This window comes from Eurosta solidaginis, chromosome 5, assembly GCF_040869045.1.
Source record: "Eurosta solidaginis isolate ZX-2024a chromosome 5, ASM4086904v1, whole genome shotgun sequence".
Classification (NCBI taxonomy): domain Eukaryota; kingdom Metazoa; phylum Arthropoda; class Insecta; order Diptera; family Tephritidae; genus Eurosta; species Eurosta solidaginis.
The window spans coordinates 222533885-222546201 of NC_090323.1; the positions used below are offsets into that span (position 1 = coordinate 222533885).

At 34.1% G+C, this 12317-nt stretch overlaps 1 protein-coding gene across 12 annotated transcripts in view; it reads left to right on the plus strand.

The window, feature by feature from the left end:
* The window catches only part of Ae2 (Anion exchanger 2), a 241479-nt gene that overhangs the window by 75052 nt on the left and 154110 nt on the right, over positions 1–12317 (plus strand). Inside the window, exon 1 of one of the 12 annotated variants that reach the window (XM_067788506.1) lies at positions 12043–12131. The exons of 10 other annotated variants lie outside the window; for them this stretch is intronic. The gene's annotated coding sequence lies outside the window, so the exon portion shown is untranslated. Of the gene's footprint in view, positions 1–12042; positions 12132–12158; positions 12283–12317 lie in introns of those variants that run through there. One more of the 12 variants, XM_067788510.1, reaches the window with a different exon arrangement.

A 12317-nucleotide genomic window follows, 5' to 3' on the forward strand; every position in this document is an offset into this window, starting at 1 on the left:
GCGATATTTCGAAACGGCATCCACCTATAGAACTAAGGCCCACTCCCTTTTAAAATACTCATTAACACCTTTCATTTGATACCCATATCATACAAACGTATTCTAGAGTCAACCCTGATTCACCTTTATGGCTATATCCCTAAATGGCGTCCACCTATAGAACTATGGCCCACACCCTCATAAAATACTCTTTAATGCCTTTCATTTGATACACATGTCATACAAACACATTCCAGGGTTTCCCTCGGTTCATTTTCCTACATGGTTATTTTCCCTTATGTTGTCACCATAGCTCTCAACTGAGTATGTAATGTTCGGTTACACCCGAACTTAACCTTCCTTACTTGTTATGTATATTGTTTTTGTTTAGGAACAGCTGTAATTCGTCTTTTGTAACACTTCTTGTGCAACACCAAAATTAAATTACTTTCATTTACTCTGTGTACTTTCATTGTAAAGCAATGAGTCATTTCATTATAAGACTTGTAATATTACTTCGTTGTTTTAATAAAAAAGTTATGTTTATTTTAGGGTAAGGAAAACAAAAACTTTTTTTTTAAGAGGCAGAATTGGCTGTGGAGCGTTAAACTACCTGAAATATTATATTGACTGCGATGCCGCTCACAGAATATTTTTCGTGCCGCTCTATCTAAACAGGTTCCCTGTCCCTTGTATAATAAATGATTCGTGTTAGCAATTTTGTACCGTGTCCAATGCGCTCGTGTATCATATATGAGCATCCCTAGATATACCTTATACTACGGAAATTACTTAGACGGTGGTAGGTTGAAGAACGCCCAAGTTCAAATATGGACAACTTGGGTTTTCACATTTCATATTCAACATATTGTGGAGAGTATTAGATGTTCCGATACGTCACTTTGACGCTAAATGCAAGACAACAACAATAGCAAGGCAAGCACATGAAACAGTAAATAGTCTCACATACATGTACCTAAGAGTAAAGAGCACTGCTACTCAGGCATATACTCACATATACATGAAAGGTGAATGTGAGATGCAGAGATGTAAACCGCACATTACTCAGAGATATACACATATAAACATAGAAAGCAACAGCGAATATGTGATGTAAACAGCAATAAAGAGCGCATATGACCATGTCTAATACATGTATATAGCAAAATCTAATATAAAGTACAGAAACGAGGAATGAATGAGCATTTATTCGAGAAAGCTGTTTGCGAAAAGTCGAGACCCTGGGAGAAATAGGCGAATGAGCAACGCAACTGAAGAATAATAATTTAGTTTGATTTTAAAACGTTGTAAGTGAAGTACGCGGCCCACCGAAGATCCTGGGTTCCCGCCACGGGCAAAATAATATCAAAATTCAATTATAAGAAAATTTTTCGAAGTGTGGTCTCTCTTTGGCTGTATTTGGCAAGCACTCCGAGTGTATTTCTATCGTGACAAGTTCTCAGTGAAAACTCATGATGAAAAACTCAAATTTCGTCCGGAGTCGACATAAAACAAGTAGGTATCGTCCCGCCAATTTGTATAAAAAACTGAAAAACGAGCCCGACTCAAGTAAGAAGAGAAGCTAGGCATAAAATTTCTTCGAAAGTTATCGCGTCTTACATTTATTTATTTAAAAGTGAAGAACGCGTGTAATTCAATTGTGAAGTACTACTACCATAGTAGTGCTGCAAATAAAGAACATTTTGCTATACTGAATATTTGAGTTATTTATTCAACAGTTCAGCGATTCGATTGATGACAGAAGGTGCAAAATAGTCAAGAATTTCCTAAGATTCGTTACAACATATCTGCAAAAAAAAGAAATATCACTAGCTTTAATGAGCTTCGACTATGAACATGTCTTCTTTCCCTACACATTAAAGCCTTTCTTATTGATATTCCACTGGTTCGGAGCTATCAATAAAGGGGATACAATAATAATAAAATCCTTAACTTAACACTACCCGAAGGGCATCAGTGTCGAACTAGAGATTTTCTCTACAAAATGTATTCTTTTAATATATATGTAAATAAATAAATAAATGTAAGCCACCATAACTTCCGAAGAGATTTTATGCCGAGCATCTCTTCCAATTTGCGTCGTGCTCCTTTTAGTTTTTCTTACTAATTGGAGGGAAGGGACCAACTTCTTTTATGCCGACTCCCAACGGCATCTGCAGGTCAGATGAGTTTTTACTGAGAAGCTTTGAATGGCAGAAATTCCTTCGGAGTGCTTGCCAAACACTGCCGAGCGGCGAAACTGCTTAGAAAAACTTTCTTCTAATTGAATTTGGGGTGATGTTACACTCTGCCGTCATTATTTTCTTTTTTTGCGAACACGATGAGGTGGTAGTCATTGTCCGTGGAATTTTTTATTTACTTCCGTAACTTTGAAAGAAGTTCAAGAAGTATCAATTGCGTAACTTTGTTCTCGCCTCGCCCCTCCTCTGCCTTCAACCGTACCACGCAAGTCAATTTTGATTTGAGATTGAACTGCTGCTTAAGGTTGCTCTGAAAAACCGGACCGAAGCATTATTATATATTTGTTTGCACTTTTGAAAAGTAATATTTATTTCCTTTCTTACTTAGTGCAAATATAAAAAGCCAAAAATATAGCTTGTCAAATTGGTGGTGCTCAATCTTTTAGGCTAATTAAAGTGATTATCGATTTTGCATTCAAGGTTTATTTGCTAATACTACGTTAAGTACATGTGCCTTGGTGCTCATGTAAAGATATCTAAACCCATAGATTTTGGGTAGAGCCGAAATTGATATCACTAATGACGTATATAAAAATACACACAAATTTTTTACCTTTCCCCACCTCATATAAATATAGGTTTGTATGGCTTTGAATATATCTATTTGTAGCGTAGGAATATTTTAAAGTTTTTTTTTTTAGTTAAAACGTGCAGATTTTTGCACGGAATGCATTAGTTCCTTGTTTGAGTAAATTTTTATTGACTTATGCAAATAGATATTAAAGTATTTATCAACAAAACAAAAAAAACCATGTCATGTGACTTCTTTGTAAACATGTGCACGAACAAATTTCGTAAGCAAACAACAAGTTGCTCATCAATTATATGTATGTAGATACAAGTTTATCGTGGAAAATCTCCATAATCAATTAAAAGATTATAAAAAATATATCACTACTTAAAAATTATTAATTGCAAATCTCCAATGTCAAAAGCGTTTACTTTTGGCTGCTTGATTTTGATATTAAATACAAAAATAATTTATTTTATACGTGCTTCATGCTTTTTATACCCAACGTGTACTTGTCCACAAGGGTGCTATAACTTTGATTCGATAACGTTTGTACGTAATGGCTTAAAGGAATAGAAATTGGTATTGACTTTTTAGATCAAAACTACTGCCCGTTCGCCATTTATCAGGTAAATTTGAGTAGAAATTGAGATGTCCTTACACAATTTGACATGCTGGCTTATCTGGACTCAGAATAGATTGGTATTGAAAATGGGCGAAATTGAACGATAACAACGCTACAAAAATCTCGAAAAATGGAAAAATGCTATAGGTCCTTACTTAAAACCGGGCAACAGAAATTTTGAAAAATTATGTAAAATGGGCGTGGCGCTGCTCATATTTGGAAGAAGAAAATTGAAATGTTTTCCAAACCCTAAATAAAAAAAAGTTGAAGATATCGTGTTGAAATTTTGGCATAGAGCTTTTCCTTGCCACTATATTGTAGATACACTTTATGTGAAAAAAATCGGTTAGCATACACGCCCAATTAAAAAAAATGCGATATCTAAAACTGCGATAATGCATTACTAAAAACCGTTAAAGTGACGAAACTGGATATGTATGTTGACTTTATGACGAAAAATAGAAATTTAGTAAAATTTTGGAAAATGGAATGGTTTTGCAAGTCGTAATTGAAACCCATGGAAGTTATTATGCTGAAATTTGGTACAGCTTTTTTCTTACAATTTTATTTAAACTTCCTGATATTAAACCACCACGCCCACTTAAAGAAAAGTTCGAAAAATAGTTAAGATGCGAAAGTTTATTACCAAAAACCGATAATGTGAAGAAACTTGATTTGTTTCCTGACTTTATGACAAAAAATGGAAACTTTGTAAAATATTGGAAAATGGACGTAGTTTTGCAAGCCGTAAATCAAAAGCCCTTGAAGATTTGGAATGGATGTTGTCCTTGCATATTACATATACACGCTTGTAAATTACAAAAGTCGGTTAGGGACCACACCCAATTTAAATAAAAAGTGCGACCCCCTTGCTGTAGGTATATAACTAAACTAGCCGGACCGTGCGCATCTTGCGCAACAAAATACAAAAGTCTCATATCAAATATCAACAGAAATCAGCTGTTCTATCAATCAATCATCTATCAATAAAAACCTACATGCGCTTGCGCGGCCATCTGACGAATGTTAGCAGTGTAAGTTCTAATAAAATATTCACAATAGTGCCATAGTACAAATAGATTTCTTTGTGTGCTCACAGTCGTTTATTTTTAACAAAGTATTTTAATAAAATATAGCTAAACAAAAGCACTACGGACTCATAATGCCCAAAGCTCGCTAATATCATGAATCTCCATCTTTACAACCAAAATATAAGAGCGAAAAGGGATCTGTACATAAAAACAGCAATTAGAAATAATATCGTTGATGCATATGCAATACCACCTATCTACCAACTGCAAAACCTCCCAACTGACGAAAGTGGCAAAAATGAGATTTGGTAACCCTGCATTCCAGGCATCGAGTTTCATCTTTAAAAATAAAAAATTTCGTATTCTAACAGAAAATGCCATAAAAAACGGTAAATGCAAAACCGCATGTGAAGTGTGTAGTCAAATTTTATTTGCAAAACCAACCATCATTTAGTTCTGCTCAGCAATTTGATCAACCAAGTGTCAATACTTTTCAATTTTCTTCAAATTTTAACTTTTTGTGAATATAATATATGAACATACATACCAGAAATGGCTTCAAATGAAGGATCTGATATAATTATGGAAAAGTTTTGAAAGGTAACAAAAAAAGAAATAATGTGCTTTATATACATATATAATATCAAAGTGTTTCCATGTATGTACATTAAAATATAAATTTAGATGCTTGTGCGACTCCACCAAGTTCTCCTGGAACTTCCTATTCAGAGTTGGAATTGTAGCCGTGCTGATGCGCATCTCAATAGAGAATGATAAAGAATTTTTCAATTTTCCCAGTATGTTCAATTCTCCTGTTAAGAAAGGTATAACCAAAACCAAAACTATTTGCAAAGAGGCCACAATATACATAAGAGGAACCTACGCAATTCAGAAGGTCGCGGGTAAGGAATTTACCGCGTGGTAAGAAAATTTCTCCACCTCCATAAGAAATACACTATGCGGCGAATTCCTTACCCTCTTATATTCTAGCCTCTTTGCTATTTGGTTACATGTAAAGAAATGTCGTATGTGTTTCTTCCAGCTACGGCAAGAGTGAAGAGCGACACAGATAACAATGCGGCGGAATCAAAAAAACACAGAAACGATTCTATCAAAGGTCACTGTGATATTCAAACTTCCCCCAGCAATGAACACCTTCCAGAAGAAAACAAAAATTAAAGACGAAAACGGAACACAGACAATTGGAAAAGAGAGATCAACAAAAAGAAAAGAATGCTTGGAGAAGAGTACATAGGGTTTCGCTAAAAACAAAACAAAATAGTCCAAGATGTGCCACGAATGAAGAGAGTGCTTAATAAGTCAACTTGTGCTAAAGCTTGCAAAAAGAGTAAAACATTTGATTGTAAAAGGTTTAGTGAGCAGCAAAGAGAACACATTTTTGCAAACTTTTGGAAAAACATTAATTGGCAACAAAAACAAAAATATTTTTGTTCGCTGGTTCACGTTTAAAATACAAAAGCAACTAAGCGCAGCAAATTAAAGAAATCAAATTCTTTCGCGTATTTTCTCAAAGATGGTACCGAAAGGCGAAGGGTTTGCAAAAATATGTTTTTATCGACCTTAGGACTAAAGGCATGGACTGTACGTTCGTGGCTCACTAATACACAGGTTTCGTGCAGTTCTAAAAAGAAACGCAATTCCACGAAAAATTCCAAAAAAAAACTTGTAAAAAATTGTTTCGCATCTTTGCCAAAGCCCCCGTCACAATACTGCAGGTCAACATCAAGAAAACTCTATTTAGAGACAGTCATTGAAACAAAATCACAGTTGTACTCTCTTTATAAGAATAACGCTCTCGAACTTTCTCTACCCGTAATCTCAAGATGTTATTTTGATAATATCATCTCCGAAGAAAATATATCTCTTTTTAAACCTAAAAAAGATGAGTGCGATACTTGCATTGCTTTTAAGACCGGAAATATATCCGAAGGGGAATATAAATGTCACATCGACTTCACAAATTCAGCACGATTAGAAAAAAAGAATGATACCATTCTTGCCAATTCTGGAGAAATTCATTTAATTACCGTTGACCTACAGGCTGTTGAACTATGCTCAAAATTAAATGCCAGCGCTGCTTATTATAAAACTAAGCTTGCTGTGCATAACTTCACAGCTAACAACTTAGTTACTAAAGAAGTGGTTTGCTATTGGTTTGATGAAATCGCAGCCGAACGTTTGCCAACTTTTATGTGGACTATGTATCATCAATACTTCGTAAAGATGTAAAACCTGTGGTGATTCATTCCGATGGTTGCACATATCAGAATCGAAATTCTGTTGTCGCCAATGCACTCCTTAGGCTTGCCATTGCATACAATGTTGACATAACTCAAAAATGTTTAGTAAAGGGGCATACACAGATGGAGGTAGATTCGGTTCACTCTGTAATTGAGCGGAAATTAAAGAATCGGCAAATATATTTACCTAGCCAATATATTTCGGCAACACAGGAATCCAGACGCAATCCGTTTCCATACATCGCACGAGAGTTGGACTACACATTTCTTAAAGACTATGATAATAAAGAATATCAATTATATGAATCCATACGCCCAGGTCGCAAAAAAGGGGACAAAGTCGTTTTCGATTTACGTGTCTTGAAATAGTCTTCCGATTCATAAATCAATTATAAGTTGTCTTTCGAAAGCAATTTTCTAGAGCTTCCACACCGTAAGTGGAATAAAAACACTCCTCACGCTCTTTATTTGTCTCGTATATCAATACAAAAATCTAAATACCAGCACTTACAAGAATTGAAACCTTAGAAACAATAGCTATTAAGATTTACGTCTGTAAAGTTAATTATAAAAAGATAAAAAGAAAGAATTTTGTTTTTATTCGATATGCGGGTTGGAAATATTTACGTGTAAAAATAAAAGGAAAATTTATTTGCAAAACCGTCTACAAAAAAATAAAACTTACAGAAAGACACAATTATGATAAACTTCAGTTCAATACTGGTTTACTTAGATAAGAAGCACCTTTTAAAAGTAGAAACTAGATTTCAGCCCCAACTTTATGATTAAGACTTAAAGAAAACTCGTTTTTTTCATCTCCTGTAAAATTTGGTTGCCGTCAGATAGGTGGTTTTGCAGTTGGTAGATAGGTGGTATTGCATATGCATCAACGATATGTAACATTATACCAATATTTTACCTCAGTTGTGTTATGCTGTAGTAAAGTTTGAAAATATAGTAGAAAAAATTGTAAGAGTATTGCAAGCTGTAACTCAGAAGTCGTTAGTGTCACTTTGCTATTTTGCAGAATTATAGTTGAAGTTGCATAATTTTCTATGAGCTATCTGTAGAAAAAAACTGCAACTAAGTATAAAACCTATTTTGTTTTGACTATGACTATGCACCTTTAAAATTAATACAATATGCCATTTAGCTTCGCCAAATGTACGCGAATTCATGTGCAAGAATTATTTTCCTTATTGGTCTCTAAAGTTGTTTTCTGAGGATGGCATGCTAACTTCACATGAAGCTGGCGTGCCGCTCGATATTTTCTAAATTATGGTCGCGGAAATTTTTTTTATTTCACAGATAAATTGCGGCAGATTCACAGCAATTTACCCAATATTTATTGAGTTTAACGAAGTTTATTAAGAACATTGTTTCAATGATAGAAACTGTTTTATAGTATATTTCAGCTTTCATTGCTTTATTGTTCTTGACATTTCACTTAACCCTCCTATTAGTGGTGAATAAATCCAACACATCTTAGCGTTGTCGTCTGGCCAGACGAAATTTTACACTTTGAACTTTATCCACAAATATTTAAATTTTTATTTAAATTTTGAAGAAAACTCGTCGCACACTGTGATAAGTTTGAATTTTTATTGATAAATTTTGAAACGAATTCGATCTATGAAGTTTTGTAGGCTTAAAAATATGTTCGTCTAGCCAGACGACAACGCTAAAATGTGACATGATCAACTTTGGTACAAAAACACAGATAAAATAAGAAGAAAAAAATATCGATTTCGGATTTATATTAAAGACCGCCTCTAAACTAAAAAAGTCACTAAAACTTTTCATGATCGGGTGGGTAGCAGTAAAGTTATTCACGAAAATAAAGCCCTCTCGTCTGGCCAGACGCCACAATCTATCGGAGGGTTAAAATGTATCCTTGATATATGTATATATGAGCCCACATGCGGTATATAATATTCGGTTTCACCCGAACAAAGACTACTTACATATTAATATTTATTTTAATTGAATTCTTTCATTATTCTTTGGGAAGCTTAAATAACATGATGATAAGCAATCAAACGTCACAGAGATTTAAACAAACATGATAAATGGTCATAATGAAATAAATACCTTTTCAAGTAAAAATTCTGATAAGCTATATCAATTTTGAGAGATACATTCATATCTGTGCATGTACATATTTTAAAAAACTGAATAAACACGAGCAACAAATTATACAATAAAGTGACATATAAGTGACAATTATATATATAATTTCCGTTCAATCATTGGATGAAAGTTGGTTTACTTTTAAATAATTTTAAACTGCAATCATTTTAATGAAGATGGATTGATTCGCGTTGAAGGTATATTAGTTGCAAAAATGATTTACTGTTTGGATAAGATAAAGTTCTGGATAAGTATAATGTTTCAGAGAAAACTTAGTGAGAAGAGCGTTTTATGTCTTGCTTCCTATGTTGACGATCTAATATTTCTTGCCAGAGGAAAATTTCCTGACCGCAGTGATTAGGCGGTCCGAAGAGTGTGAACTTTATGTAAGCCCTAATAAAGCTGAGTCTTTTCAAGCGGCTTCCAAAACAATTTATAGCTTCATCAACCAATTTTTGGACCTCACGTACCTGAACCTGTTTCTTTTGCAGGCGGGGCTCTGGCTACCCCAAATTACCCGTGGAACAGGGAGTGGCTGGTCTGGCCTCGAAGTTTCAATGTAGTCGTACAAAATAATCAGGCTTGTACCTTGAATATGTTTATTACTAGAATGTGCCGGATATATATATATATATATATGAAATATTATAAAGACATCATTCCAATAATAGTGTCAATGTAAAGTCTTCGCTGAATTCTACCATGTATCACTGACGAAAAATTTGGTGTAGCAACTTTTTAATTAATATTTGTGTTTTATTTGGTATAAGCATATTTTTCTAAAAAGAAAAATGACACCTCTCTATCCGACTGTTATAATGTAGTATGGCAGCTTGAAATTTTTTCTGTCATTATGATCTTTACTCTGAAAAAACAACAATGGTCCACTCAATCGAATCACAGGAGAGCTCAACCGATATGTTTGTTCATTTTTATCCATCGCAAATAGCCTTTGAATCAACTGGGCCACAGCTTTGTAAAAAAACACACAAATATAAACTTATTTCTAAAGCTTTTTGTCAGGCGTTGATCCCAGGATGGACGCTTAGCTCTTGCTGGGTTAACTAATAATTAATAACGTCATTCTGAAGAAACCAATGAAAACTGTTAAAATATAACGGTGGCTGTTGATACTGCAGGGATTTATTTGGGACAGTAGTCAGCACAAGAACAAAGTCTTGAGCCCCGAGAGCGTGAATTTCTCTTTAACATTAAGTACTTGATGCATTTGCATAATGTTGTCAGCTGTTCGCTATTGAAAAGATCAAAGAAATCCGTTATTTTAAAAGAAGATCAATTAGATTGATTGAGGATCTGCCATTTTTATAGCACATTGCTAACTTGAGACCAATAATCCTGAGGAAGTAGGGATACAACTCTTTGGTTCGGAACTACCACGACTCATAGTCAAAAATTTACTTTTGTTTGAATTTATTGAAATTTTAGCTTTCTACACGAATTGTTAGATTTATTGAGCTAAAAGGCTTCAAGATGAATAAAACTTATTTTTTTGTTTATATTCATTTATAATATATTTGGTCGATATTTCGACTTTAATCTGAAGTCATCATCAGGAACATATGGATATGTATGATCGACATGTTTTTTCTGTTTGTTTGTATAATGGCGTGTTTAATTTATACTTATTATTTAAGAATTCATGAGCTTAGAACCGGCTATTCAATTATTATGTTTTTCTAAGAGAAACTGAAAAGAAGGAAACATTTACTGGCATATTGCAATGGCACCATTTCGAAAACCGCCACGTAATTATCCTCAGGCAATTTCGTAATGTTATCAAAGGTTTCACCCAGATTCGAACCGCGAATCACGCGGTGAAACTGCAGTTGCCTTAACCACTAAAATACTTGCTTGTTTTCTGAAAACTAAATGAAGTTTTTCGAAAATACATTTCAGCTTTACTGAAATGCATTTGGCTTTTTCTGAAGAATTTTTTGCATCTTCTGAAATGCATTTTCAGTTTTCTCAAAAATATTTGAAGTTTTCTGAAATACGTTTGTAAAATCTGAAATACCATTGGCTTTTTCTGAAACGTATTTGAACCTTTCTGAAATAAAAATAAGATTTTCTCAAAAGCAATGGGAATATCTGAAATACAGTTTTCTTTTTTGAAATACATTTGCACTTTTCTGATATTTATTTTAGCTTTCTGAAACACAATTGAATTTTTCTGAAAAACAGTTGAGAAGGATGTAGTTTTTGAGTCAAATTTTTACCAAGTTCAGAACTAAAGAAAAGAAAATGCAGCGGAAACATCGCCATATTAAAATTGCCGAGTGGAAGCATGTAAAAGAGGTAGATGCCGAACTACTAGTGGTTCCAAATTCAGTAGAAGAGCACAAGTTTTTAACTAGAGGTTTTCCTTAGAGGAAAGTTTTCCTTCTGTTGGAACAACTATAAAAGTTCGTCCTCTTGACGAAAGAACTCAGTTGAATTAGCCACGATGCGATCAATTTTATTAAAGAACTGTTAATACAAGAAGAAATAACCTGATTTTTTGATTTAACTAGCTTCATTTGTTTCGGCGTGTAAACAGAAATTAAACCTATGAAAGTACTCGAATAATATTTTTATTTTTCTCATATTCTACTTTTTAAATTAAACACCGAATTTTTAAAATTTAGGGGAGTATAAAACTTCTTTCTTTTTAAGAATGAGGGAATGAGGTCTATTTACTATGGTCGTAGTATAGTTCCTTACCCTTAGCTTATAAATATAGCTGAGGCTATAACTGAGATCACACAATAAAATTATGGGATATAACAAAATAATTTCAATTTAATTATCTCCATATTTCTACACATTGTGGTCAGCGTCCTTAGATTTTGTAGTTTAGATCGGCATAATAAAACCGTTTTTTATAGAGAGAACAGAACACGTACCGAGCAATCGTTTTGGTCGCTCATTTTAGCGTTTTGTTTTTATCAGTTGCGACGCCGTTCCTCGCAAAATCGATGATTTTCGATGTTGACACAGTTCACGTGAATTATATACATACATACATATATACGCAAATTTTCTGTCTGCTAAATTTCTATCGTCTCAGCTGATTATACGCTAGCAGTGCTGGCACAGCAAAATACATACAAACATACAGACATATATTCGGCGAGCCCAGCGAGAAGAGACGAGAAAACACCCACAACAACTTCACAACGCCAATACACTTTTATTGTAACGGTTCGATCGATCCGATTGCTGCGACTTGTTGTCTGTTGTTTGACTGGTTTATTGCTGTACAGACGTGTTTAGGTGTTGTTTCGCGTATAACGTATTCTGTTCTAAAATTTTTATTTCCTGACGATTTTTTAGGTACATATATATATGTATGTACATATATACAAGTATATGCAAATGTAATATATTCGCACAGGCCGCGTTTACCGTTATTGTGTCGTTTCCTGTCGCTGTTATTGTCGCTCTGGTAGCTGTGTGTACTTGTATGCGTGTTTGCAGGTGTTTTGTGAGTGTTTCAATAAATACGTGCGCGCCAATTTT